The sequence below is a fragment of the Ostrea edulis genome, chromosome 2 (genome assembly GCF_947568905.1).
Source record: "Ostrea edulis chromosome 2, xbOstEdul1.1, whole genome shotgun sequence".
Classification (NCBI taxonomy): Eukaryota; Metazoa; Mollusca; class Bivalvia; order Ostreida; family Ostreidae; genus Ostrea; species Ostrea edulis.
In genome coordinates, this window is record NC_079165.1 from 106,247,924 (window position 1) to 106,260,552 (window position 12,629).

General features: G+C 36.8%; 1 protein-coding gene across 2 annotated transcripts in view; it reads right to left on the reverse strand.

Moving 5' to 3' along the window:
* Nucleotides 1–6,817, reverse strand: part of LOC125680407 (rho guanine nucleotide exchange factor 17-like) — a 62,893-nt gene extending 56,076 nt beyond the window's left edge. The window contains exons 1-2 of one of the 2 annotated variants that reach the window (XM_056155961.1): nucleotides 6,711–6,817; nucleotides 2,514–5,649 (exon numbers count right to left, since the gene is read on the reverse strand). The gene's annotated coding sequence lies outside the window, so the exon portion shown is untranslated. The remainder of the gene's footprint in view (nucleotides 1–2,513; nucleotides 5,650–6,710) is intronic. The other variant, XM_048919987.2, reaches the window with a different exon arrangement.
* Between the last annotated feature and the right edge of the window lie 5,812 nt (nucleotides 6,818–12,629).

The window sequence follows — 12,629 nt, forward strand, 5'->3', positions numbered from 1 at the left end:
TTGTGTATATTAAAATTGTCTTCAGAGAGAAACAGTAATAATGTTATGTTCTCACACCTGTATAATTAAGGAAGTACCAAAGTACGTTATTGACCTGAACAGTGCACTTTTAATAAACTGATGTCCTACAGACTCAGTTCAATGACTCACCACACTCCACTCAGTATATTGAGTATAAAAGGAAGTGAAGTCAGAGCCGTTAATATAACAGGATATGTCTCTTATGCTAGACTTTTGTATATTTACGAGACACTTCAGGAACAGGATGTATTTTGTTCTCTAAAATTCCAACAGGTATTTTGTCCCACAATGTTGATGATAGGGGTTAATGAATGAGTCCCTTGTATTCAACAAAACTCAACTGAGCTGCAAATTGAATGATTTCGCAAAGAAATGAAAATCATGCAAGAAAATTCAAAGAATTGTGGTTCCCCAGCTTTTAGGCAGGGGCACTGAGCCCACTTGTATCAATAATAATAAAATCTGCCTGTCAGTTTGTAGAAGGTGGATGTGAGGACTGAATAAGAGGTGAATGACATACAATGTCTTCTCCTTTATTTGCCAAATACTGGGAACCTACAGAAAAAGAACAGTGATAGTAAGTATTCAAAAGAGAACTACATTTCTAGTTCCAAATTATCTACAGGACTTTCAACTACACAGCACATCATGAAATACACCATTTCTGACGTTCAATGTTCAATGTTTCGTTAGTCTATATGGATTTACTAATTAGTACTTTTTTATACTCATTAGTACTTTTTCGGTTGCTAAGAGTACACCTGGCATACATCGCAAGAAAGTCTCATCAATGTCAATTGCATTAGCCTCCATTTCACTTAAAATTGGCACACTTGCATTGTCAGATCTCTCAGTCATATACTCGGAGCTTGTAAGGAATGCAAGCAGTGTCAGTCTGTCAGATGCATCCAGAATACTTCATGGTGAAGTTTTCAACAATTTTAACACTCTCCTCCCCTCCCTCCCCCCCCCCCCCCCCCTTTTCCCCAACTGTGACCCACTATCTTGTCAAAAGTTCTATGATTTGAACAAATTTAATCTATACAAAATTAAGCATACATTTTACCCCACACAACTTTGACCCCTATAATGCGATCCAACAATCCATTATAATTCAATACAATAAACAATCCCTACCCCATGACCAGGAGAAAACTTATATATTATTTCCAGGAATTTTGCCGTGTAGTTCTCGACAAGAAGATTTTTACTGATTCTTCCTATATCTTCATGTGGACCTTGGGCAGCCCTAATATCCAGTCTCACCAAGTTTGGACCCTTATTACATCCCAACTCTTGGGCCTCACCAAGTTTGGACCCCTATTACAACTCAACTCTCAGGCCTCATCAAGTTTGGACCCCTATTACAACCCAACTCTCAGGCCCCACCAAGTTTGGACCCCTATTACAACCCAACTCTCAGGCCCCACCAAGTTTGGACCCCTATTACAACCCAACTCTCAGGCCCCACCAAGTTTGGACCCCTATTACAACCCAACTCTCAGGCCCCACCAAGATTAATACCCCTCTCTGATCAAATCAATTCTGTGACCTTAATCCAAGGTCGCAACAAGCCCTCTGGTCATACTTTGTCCAAACATTGTTTGCCATGCTGGGTGTAATAACAAATCTACCCTGACACATAACAAAACAAGGAAGCTCAAAATATCCATCTTTGGCAGTCAGAGGTCAAATTGTTTGACCCCTGATCTCAAGTCAGGGGCAGGACAGAAAAAATATTGCTTTTGTACTCATAGACAATAAGCATTTTCATTGAAACAAAAAAGCCTGTCTCTTTGACCCCTGCTTGCATGACCTCTGCAGGCATGACCTTTAAGTATTCCACTCAAGTTTCTTACCGACAGCCAAACCTGTATCCCTACAACTTCTAGCTAACAGCTAGACAGCATGCTCTTTCACCTCATAACCCTGAAGCATTCAAGGAAAGCAATAAACTACTGTTCAAATAGCCAGTTGTTTCTCCGTTTAATGCTCAAACAGAGAGGCCTTTGACCCTATGACCCATAAGCAATCCTTGACGACCATCAAGCAAAATCAATCCATGGTTCACACACATAATAAACACTCCCTACATACTTAAAGGCAAGAGTATGAAAAAAATGAAAAATATTTGGTGAGGTATTTTCCCATGATAAGGAGTTAATTCCCTTTTCTCTATGTTATGTCCAGCACTATACATAGAATGTAAAAGGTGTTGGTAAATATTTTCCATGCTATCCAACATTCGAAAGCTTCTTAGAAATTGGCAAAATGTAATTTCCAGATTCCTCTTGTTAGCCTGGCTTCCTGCACATGATAAACACACAAATTATGATCTATTTACCATCTGGAGATCACAGTGTTTTTTTGCCTTGAACTGTACATTCCCAGTGAAATTGCCATTATGCATTCCCGTTAGGTATCAATAAAGAATCATCAACGCCGGCAACTAATAAAACCTCCAAGTGAAAAGAAAAAGAATGAAAACTTACAACCTGTCTTGAAAATTATCTCCATCCACATAATACACTTTTTCTCTCAAAGGCTTTCAGCAGGGCAACTCTGTCTACTGTGGTCTAAGAGATCTTCTAACTTCACCGAGATTGTGTCCGCATTACCTACACCCGTCAGTGAGGGATTCGATTTAAAAAGATAAAACAAGTTTGTTGCCTTTTGATTTATCAAGAATTAACCACATGGACAAAATATTGAGAAAGGCTTGGTTAAAGCTGCATGTCACGGATTTCATTCCCCGTCAAACAGGGTTTACTATGCGTCTTACATACGTAACAGTGTAATTAGCCTTACCAGACCTATGATGCTAAATGAACTTCAGACATTGAAATGAATATTAGAAATTCAGTATACTATCCCAAATAAAATCATCTGACTTTACAAACAGATAAAAACACATTTTGATTTTAAAGCTTTCCTTTGAACAAGATAAATTATCAAAATACACAAAAAACGCACAGGTGTTAGTTAAATTATTAAAATACACAAAAACACACAAGTGTTAGTTTATCCATGTACTTTTAAATCAAAATAAGATTTAAATTTATCCTATTAACTTCATGTTTCCTGAAATTTTAACAACAGTCCTTGTTGGTGAATCCATTCTAAATGATTATCCTCCTAGTCTTGAACAGTTTAGAACTAAGAAAAGTATTGATGTCTAGATATTCAGCTTGTTTAAACAGAACATCTGACCCAATAGAGACTTCATGAAGAAAACTGATTAAAAGGAAACTCCCAGAATGAAAATTCATGTACTATTGACAATAAATATAGGGACAATCCAAGATCCTTATAAACACCATTTAACATCTGTGTTTCAGGGGGCAAAGCATACATATTTACTTAGAGTAATTCATGTGTTCCGACTGCTCGTCAACAGAAGGCAATACTTTGGTAACCAGTGGTTTTAATGGAGACCACAAGGTTAACAAAAATGACAATTCAGAAAGTCAACATTGTAAAATGTATATAAATACCAGCTGAGTGCTGGACTTAACTGCACCAAATTCCACATTTGTACTGACTGTGTAGATACAAATTCAATACTAATCGGATCAACAAGACCCATGTGACACGCCAGGACGAGGATAGGGTAACCTAGAGCAAGTTCAATAAATAAACTTAATATTCATGTACGGAAGATAAATTCACAATTTAAGATTATCTTTCTTTTTTACCTCCTTACATGTAATGTAAAGCATAGTAGTGCCTTGGACACATATTTACGAGCCCCATTATAGTACTATACGCTGTAAGCCAGAGTCCTATAGGATGCAGGGTCAAGCCCTTGTGATGGAGGCTTTTCTTATAATACTATACGGTGTACGCTAAAGTCCTATAGGAGAGTCTATATGCAGGGTCTAGCCCTTGTGATGGAGGCTTTTCTTAATGGATGACAATTACTATGATGTTATGTATCCTATTTTTCATGATTATGATGCTGCACTGCTTTTTGTTTTATGAATTATACGGGAGGTACAGAGCAAGAGACGGAATAATCACGAAAACGCTGCTCTTGAAGAAATGTCCTCTTAACCCATGAAAATGAATGCTAGATTTCGACAGGTGTACTATAATACTCAACCTATAAACATATTAAAATGTAGTAGTTAGGACTATATGGACCTGAGTCACCAGGATATCAACCTGGGTAGCTCGGTTAGAGCACCTGACTAGTAATGCAGGGGTCCCTGGTTCAGTTCCCAGCCCTGCTATAAAATTTTCTCTTTTCCCATATTACATTTGGTGCCATTGACCATCCCTGTACTTCAGGTGAAAGTCCTGCCAGGGGCAAAAAGAATCTGGGTTAAATGTGTCTTCGGGGACGACAATTTAAAGAGGGAGAAAAATGTAGTTAGGACTATATGGACTGAGGATATCAGCCTGGATAGCTCAGCGGTTAGAGCATCTGACTAGTAATTCAGGGGTCCTGGGTTCAATTCCCGACCCAGCTAAAAAAAAAATTCTCCTTTCCTATATATTTATATATTACAATATTCTGAGCTTTCTTAGTCAATTAAGTTGAAATCACAGTAATCAAATCTTCCATCCACCTTTACTGCACTGATCCAGTTTCAAATTGTATTTACATGCATTTATCTATATAAAGACTGACTAGTTTAATATTACATTTATCTATATAAAGACTGACTAGTTTAATATTACATGCATTTATCTATATAAAGACTGACTAGTTTAATATTACATTTATCTATATAAAGACAGATTAGTTTAATATTACATTTATCTATATAAAGACTGACTAGTTTAATATTACATTGATCTATATAAAGACTGACTAGTTTAATATTACATTGATCTATATAAAGACTGATTAGTTTAATATTACATTGATCTATATAAAGACTGACTAGTTTAATATTACATTTATCTATATAAAGACTGACTAGTTTAATATTACATTTATCTATATAAAGACTGACTAGTTTAATATTACATTGATCTATATAAAGACTGACTATATTAAGTTTAATATTCTCCAAAGTTTCCAAAACGTGGGATACATCCTCACGGCATTTCCAAACACTGTTCTCAGACAAATGACCTTAACCTTAGATCAAAATCAACACGCACCTTAATTTTTGAGCCAGGTCATAACAATTTCTATTTGTATTTGGAATTTGGTACCAGATACACTCAAGAATCTTGTAAATAAGGAATTCCGGAATTCTTCGCCAAGTGACTTTGGTTTATTTACATTTGACCTTGAAATCCAATTAAAACCAATACCTTTCAGCAAGGTACTATTCCAAAAATTTCTATCAAAATCAGACAAGAAATATAGATTTTTTTTATTGCACATGTACATTACGATTTCACAATTTCTCCCATTAATTACATTCATCTTTCTCATTTGCCCTTAAAAACATTTAAGAACCCAGATTAATTACTGAAAATGTCATAACCAGACAGATAAAGAGTTCAAATATTGTATAAAGATTGTGATATATTCAAAATTTTCTTCCTTGTTCTTTTTCAAGTGACCTTGAAACAGATAAGAAATGCAGCTTATATAAGTCTTGTTCCCAAGGAACTTTGGTCATGTCCAATCAACGGCCTAGACCTATTTCATCTGACCTTGAAGACATCCTACAAGTTTGATAAAAATTACATAAGAAAATCTTGTACACAATGAAGATTGAAAATTTTTTCAAACATACCAACATTACATCCATTTGCAACTTTGCTGCAAGGGGACAGCTTAAAACTAGAGTGTCTTCCCTCTTCACTATTCAACTTCTCAGCTTGTCAACAATTTTAAAGCTTTCAGTCATATATTGACTGCTAACAGATGTATTATTGGGTCTGACAAAACATGTTGCTCTCAAGTAAATATATTACATATATGTTTATTATTAGTATGATTTGTAAGAAATAAATAGTGTGCAACACACATCCAGCACCTGTGAATCGATCAGAAAGTTGTTGATATAAGTACTCGACCAATGAACTTTCCTACACACGGCCAGGTAACAAAGGATATGACACATATATTACACATTACTTAATCATATTGTCGGTTATGCAAAACTACATACAACTTCAAATCAAATGGCTTTTACTGTATAATTTGTTAAACATCACATTCTTTTCTGAAACTTTGTCTATCTGAATTTTTCATCTTTAAGGACTTCATAAATGACTCAGTGCAAGTTTAGACAACAAGAACTAGTTACCAGATACAGTGATACACATTCAATAGTGTAGAAAACAATAGAATATTTCAATATAATAAATGACATGTTTCCTGTGCTTCGATCTGCCTTTTTCTACAGTAGTGCGATTATACCCAACTCTTTGATTTTGAGATCGCCCCTTGTAAGAAAAAAATATATAACGTTCACTGACTTTTTTTAGAAATAAAGTTGCGACTTTGCCGTTTTTGTTTAGTTCCTTCTATTAAAACAACCTGTAAAATCCATTGATGTGCACCGATCTTTTGTGTTTGATACTGATTTGATTGGTACATCTATAAAAATACTGTTTATCTTTCAGAGATCAAAATACCTCTTAGAACTTACCTGAGAGCACCGGGGGCAAATAAAACACCACAACAGTCACACATTTATGACACATTTCCCGCACTGTGTAACATTGCACTTTTTGCCTATGCACTTAAAACTTACAAACACTTTCCAAAACTTTCTTACCTTCAAAACTTAACCAATATTTCCTCCGCCATTTTGAGATTCTGACACTCGAAGCCCCTTTTCTTCGCAGAGCTATAGTCTTTATCAGAAAACATCGCGAGGCGTTTATCACCTGCGGCGTGGATCCAGTATCTCGCAGAAATTTTTAAACTGTACCGATTTTCCTGTAAAGTTTTTTATTTCAATACTTATTATTCAATCTTTTGTAGATGGGTTTGAAATTTACTTTAACGACTGCGAAATACGAGTGAAACTACCAAAATATTCTACATGTATCTCAATATAAATCTACATCTAACTACCTAATTAATATGACCTTCTGTTTGATTTGGAATTTAGTAAACGGTAGTTGTTGACTGCCATTATGTACTTTGTCAACTTTCTGTCATTACTTGTGAACTGTGTCAAACTAGGCCCCGTGTCACAGCAGGTGTGGCACGATAAAGATATCCCTTAAATTCCTGTTTTTGCAGCCCTTCTCCGGCAATGGGTGACGCCTCCACGTGAGTGAACAATTCTTGAGAGGAACGTTAAACAAGATACAATCAATCAATTATTCCGCATGCCTCCGCTGCATACTTTCACTGCGTACCATCATTAATTGTCATTACTTACTGTTCATTGTGTGACTGCGAGTAGCCGGTTCTGGGGGTGGCAGGTTTTTGTATAAGGAATTAATGCGCGCATTAAATCAATTATTGTTATCATCAAATGAATTAATGCACGCTTCAATTCAATTATTGCTCTCTTCAATTCAATTGATGCGCGCATTATATCAATTATTGTTCTCTTCAATTGAATTGTAGCGCGCATCAATTCCATTGTTGATATCATTAATTCATTTGAAGAGATCATTAATTCAATTAAAGCGCGCATCAAATCAGCTGAAGAATTAATGCTCTCATCAATTCAATTAATGCGCGCAATAATTCAGAATTGAAGATATCATTAATTATTTGAAGAGATCTTTAATTCAATTGTTGCGAGCATCAAATGAATTGATGATATCTTCAAATAATTGAAGATATCTTCAATTATTTGAGTTTATGTTAATTTGGCGCTCCATAGAGGTGAAGTAGTTAATACTTTGTTGTGCCGTTTTGATGTACCTAGAGGACATATGGCATAGACTGGCCCGGGTTGGAGAGAAAACTAATATACTCGGAGAAGATATTTCAAAAGATAACTAGGCCTATTTATTATGGTGTCCGGGTAGGGTCATTTGCAAAAGCGTGAAGTCCTGCGCGTTAGTCACAACACGCCGTCATGCTAACAAGCAACGCGACAAGCAACACGCCTTCGCGCTCTCACGCCAACAAACAACGCACCTTCGCGCAGACAAGCAGTGCGCCTTCGCGCAGACAAGCAATGCGCCTTCGCGCTCTCACGACAACAAGCAACGCGCTCTCACACAAGCAACACACCGCCACGCCAACAAGTAATACGCCTTCGCGCCATGTTGCTTGTTGACGTGACGGCGCGTTGCTTGTCTGTGCGAAGGCGCGTTGCTTGTTGTCGTGAGAGCGCAAAGGCGCGTTGCTTGTTGTCGTGAGAGCGCAAAGGCGCGTTGCTTGTTGGCGTGAGAGCGCGAAGGCGCGTTACTTGTCTGCGAAGTTACATTTTTTTTTAAATTCACACAGCTGGCAGTAGACGGTGGAACTAAGTGGACAGAGACCGTGGAAATGACCGTGGATCCAAGCGAGCCATGCTACAGGACTCAGAGTCTAAATAATGGTATATTACGTCTTCCAAGTAAAATTTTCCCCAAATTTATCTGATGAACAACTGACTAATTACAATGCTTCGAAACATTTTTTGCATCACTGCGCGCGTTTATCTACAATAATTATTTACACATACACACATGTCGAAATCGAATTTGAATTTTTTTATTTATTTTTTTTTTTTTTTTTTTAATTTGAAGAACTTGTCTACACAGAGTGTAATTTTCCTTCCCTCCATAGACTAATCCCTGATTCCCTTCCCCCAGACTGTTCTCGTATATCATTTCCTAATTAACCCCCCCCCCCCCCCCAGATTATTCCCTACCCGGTCTGTAGGCTTAACCAACCCCCAACCCCCCTAGATTCCCCCCAATTCCATCCTCAAATTATTCCCTAATTCCTTCCACTAGAATATTTTCTGATTCTGTTTCCTGTACTATACAATGTAGTCCGAAATATCTGACGTTTTCCTGGCTTTTTTATGATTTTGATATGTAAAGATATTTCGGACTATATATACAATGAACCCGATATGCCAACATTGGATTATTTGCCTCTGAATGCTGAAGATCAGCTGATTTATTTATTTCGTGTGTTTTTAACAATATAAGAATGTCGCAAATTTGGGTCCATACTATATTAACACTGCACGGTTTTGTAAAATTAAGTTCCATACTATACCAATCAACACTGCGTGGTCTCATGAAATTTATATTATTTTAAGAATCGAACATTTTCCGAATTACTTTAACTGAAATGCATGTGTAAGTTTAAAAAGTTAGAATCGTAGATAGAACATTTATAGTCCGCGTGTAGTACACAATACACATTATTTTAACATTATTTAAATGTTTTACGAGAGAGTAAACTGTTCTTTAAATCACTGAACATGTAATAGAAAAATAAATAAATTCTTTGTTTATAACACGTATTTGCATTTTGCAAAACGACCCCAGAGGTCATTTCTTAACGTTAAAAGTTGACCCCAATCAAAATATAACGTTAGATTTTGATGAAAAACGGTCGTTGAAAAGTGATCAACGTTAATTTTTGATCAGTAATGGGTTATTTTTAAATTTTTAAGCTACTTAAATGTTGCATACATGATGTAAATGTCAAGAGAGAGAGAGAGAGAGAGAGAGAGAAGCGATCATTATTTCACAGGCAAATTCTGATCCCTAAAAAGAATTTTCTCTGTCTCTTCCCTTGGAGTTGAATCTTCTTTGGGCTATAAATCTATCGAAGGGCATTACATGGTCCAAGTTAAGAAATTTTCAACTCAATAATCAAATTCTTTTGAACATTTTTTGAAATTGTAAAAATCCTTTGCTCGAAGGGGAAACAGGAATATTCATTTTGCTTCACAGATCAAAGATACATTTTATATCTGCCGAACTTTGCCGAATGGTATGGACAGAAAACATTTTGTACACATTTAGGGTCATTTTTCAATGTTAAAATTTGACCCCACCAGAAATGATCTCTAAGGGTCTTCTTTTTTTTTTTACAAGGGTCGAAATTTCACGCTGGGAGGGGATGAAATTTCGTTATTTAACGGTTTGGGCCAATTTTTAACGTTGAAAATTGATTAAACATCCGTTGAAAAATGACAAATGGGATCGCTTTTAAACGGGGTCACTATGCATTGTTACACCGGCGTGAAGTGTTGCAATTCTATTCTCTTTAGAGAAGTCGAGAGGCATGAAAGCTATGTCTCTCTACTTCTCTAAAGAGAATATTGCGATTCATGCCCTTATGTGTTTTCAAACATGAAATTAATTCTTTATATTTACATTCTATTCCTGTCGGAATTTCCAATCGTTAAAATAGAAGTACCAGATTTATTAAGATTTATACGCGAATTGTTTACAACTGCAACGCATTCCCGAGGAAATGTCTATCATTACAATTTGTAAAGATATTAAAACAAAAACTTTAGAAGTGCGAATTTTAAAGCATGCTTGTGACATCTCGGCGTTTATAGTCTCATCTGAAACGGCGAATGACTTCTAAATACCGAACGTTTGACGAAAGAGCAGTCTATTTTCACGTCTTAGGAACGACCGGGCCTCAAACCATGATCCCCCATCAGGGCCGTAAATTAACCTTCAATTTGGAGGAGGCAGGAAATTAGGCGGGGGTCTGGGGGCCGCCCAGGCCCCCAGACGCTGAGCACATTTTGTGCACACTGAACACGTTTCGTGCAAAATCCTTGATTCTAGGGCCTTCTAAGATGTTACTTGACTAACTCATTCTAAAAGAAAGATTTGGAATGCTTTTTAAGGGAGGTATCATGTTCTTAGTTATTGGAAACAACATAAATTCTAATGAACTTTAAATTTTAATTTTTTTTGGCTCAAAAGTTGGAGGAGGCAGCTGCCTCCTCCACCTCCATGTAATTTACGGCCCTGCCCATTCACATCGCTGATAAAACTTATGGAAGAAGTAACCATAGAACTATGAGTATGTTGTGACATCACACTGCCACCCTAAAAATATAGGATGATTAAAGCTGTCATGCTCTTTGGATGACGTTCACATTGACTATTACGGAAATTGATGACATCAGACTTCTTTCATTTGATATCTGTGCCTATTTTCGGACCGGTTTAGCCATCGAACGATATTTCTTCAATGCTTCTTCTTTTTTTCTTTTCTTTTTTTGCGCGCGACGAACTGAGACGAGTTCACCTGTGATCTTTGTCTCTCTAAAAAAAAAAAAACAACCAAAAAACAAACAAATAGCTGTAAACGAGGCTGAAATCAGAGTTAAGCTCTTTTGATTTTAATGGCCGTTTCCAGTCCCCTTATTGATATTGTTCTCCCTTTATCAACGAATAAGTACAACGTGAATGTATATCACACGCGAAAAGTTTTCGACACGGAAGTGAATGGAAGACTCGCATCTCAGATAGTTGTGAACATTTTCCTCACTCAAACTGTGGATATACGAAGTAAAATAAACAGTTCTTCTACTCTCTCAAGACCAAGTCAGTCATCAAACATTTCTTTTTTAAGTCAAGTCATCAATACGTTTTGCAGGGTGTGGACTACACAGGGATCAGCCCACAGGTGGTTCTACCCTTACATTTGCTTGCATCACATAACATTTAAAATTGCAATATCCCGCTATCTCGTTACAGCCTCGTCAAGCGAGACTTTGTGGTTGAACAAGATTGAAGACTGTTTTCCCTTGTTGAGATATGCTCGTTCGTCTTTCTTGGTCCTCACACTCCTTATAAATATCACATCGATCCTTCGTTGGAACATTGAAAGCAAAACCAAAATCAAAGTTGAATAATTTTGGTGCACGTGAGTCAAACAGAAGTGAGTACAAGGTACACCCTCATACTGTACATGTCGGACTATCTGAATTATGGCTTATGGTAGTTCGTGTCATCCGTCAGAGGAGAGGCGGGGAGGGGGGTATGTTGTAACTTAAGTAAGTTTTAGGATATCCTTATAATCGCTTACTTCGAGTTGTCTTTGTTTAATCAATTATCATTTAGAAGACGACAAAAGTTGGCACAAATAAGTCTTCTCCTGATAGAAAGCACACATAACTAAATGTTGAGATAGAACACATTACCAAACTCTAAGAAAAATCACGTGACTAAACTCTGACAGAAAAAAAACAACATGACTAAACCCTGAGAAAGATCACATGACTAAACTGAGAAAAAGCACATGACTAAACTCTGAGGAAGAGCAAAATGAATACATTACTAGATTCTGGGAAAGAATACGTGACTAAACCCTGAGGAAGAACACATGACTAAACTCTGAGAAAAATCACATGACTAAACTCTGAGGAAAATCACATGACTAAACTCTGAGGAAAAACAAATTGAACAAATTACTAGACGCGGAGCAAAGTTCCTTTGAGTAGTATTGAGAAAGTGACGTTACGTGAAACTTTAAACTCGAAGAAGGGAGTCATGTCTCATGTCTTCTGATTGGCTGAGATATAGGAAATCGACATCTTCCTTTTAAAAATTACCACAAACTGGTGCCGAGGTAGTACTCTTACTTTTTGAAGTAGCGCACTTCCAATATTTAACCGTCAGGACTTCTATCGAGGAAGTTTCATCAGTGGCTCTGACGAAATGGTTATTTTTTATTAGAAAGGATCACAATTCTAGCAGCCCCTATCTTTTATACTGCAGTTGGCTGGGACGCAGTGTCCTAAACAGCA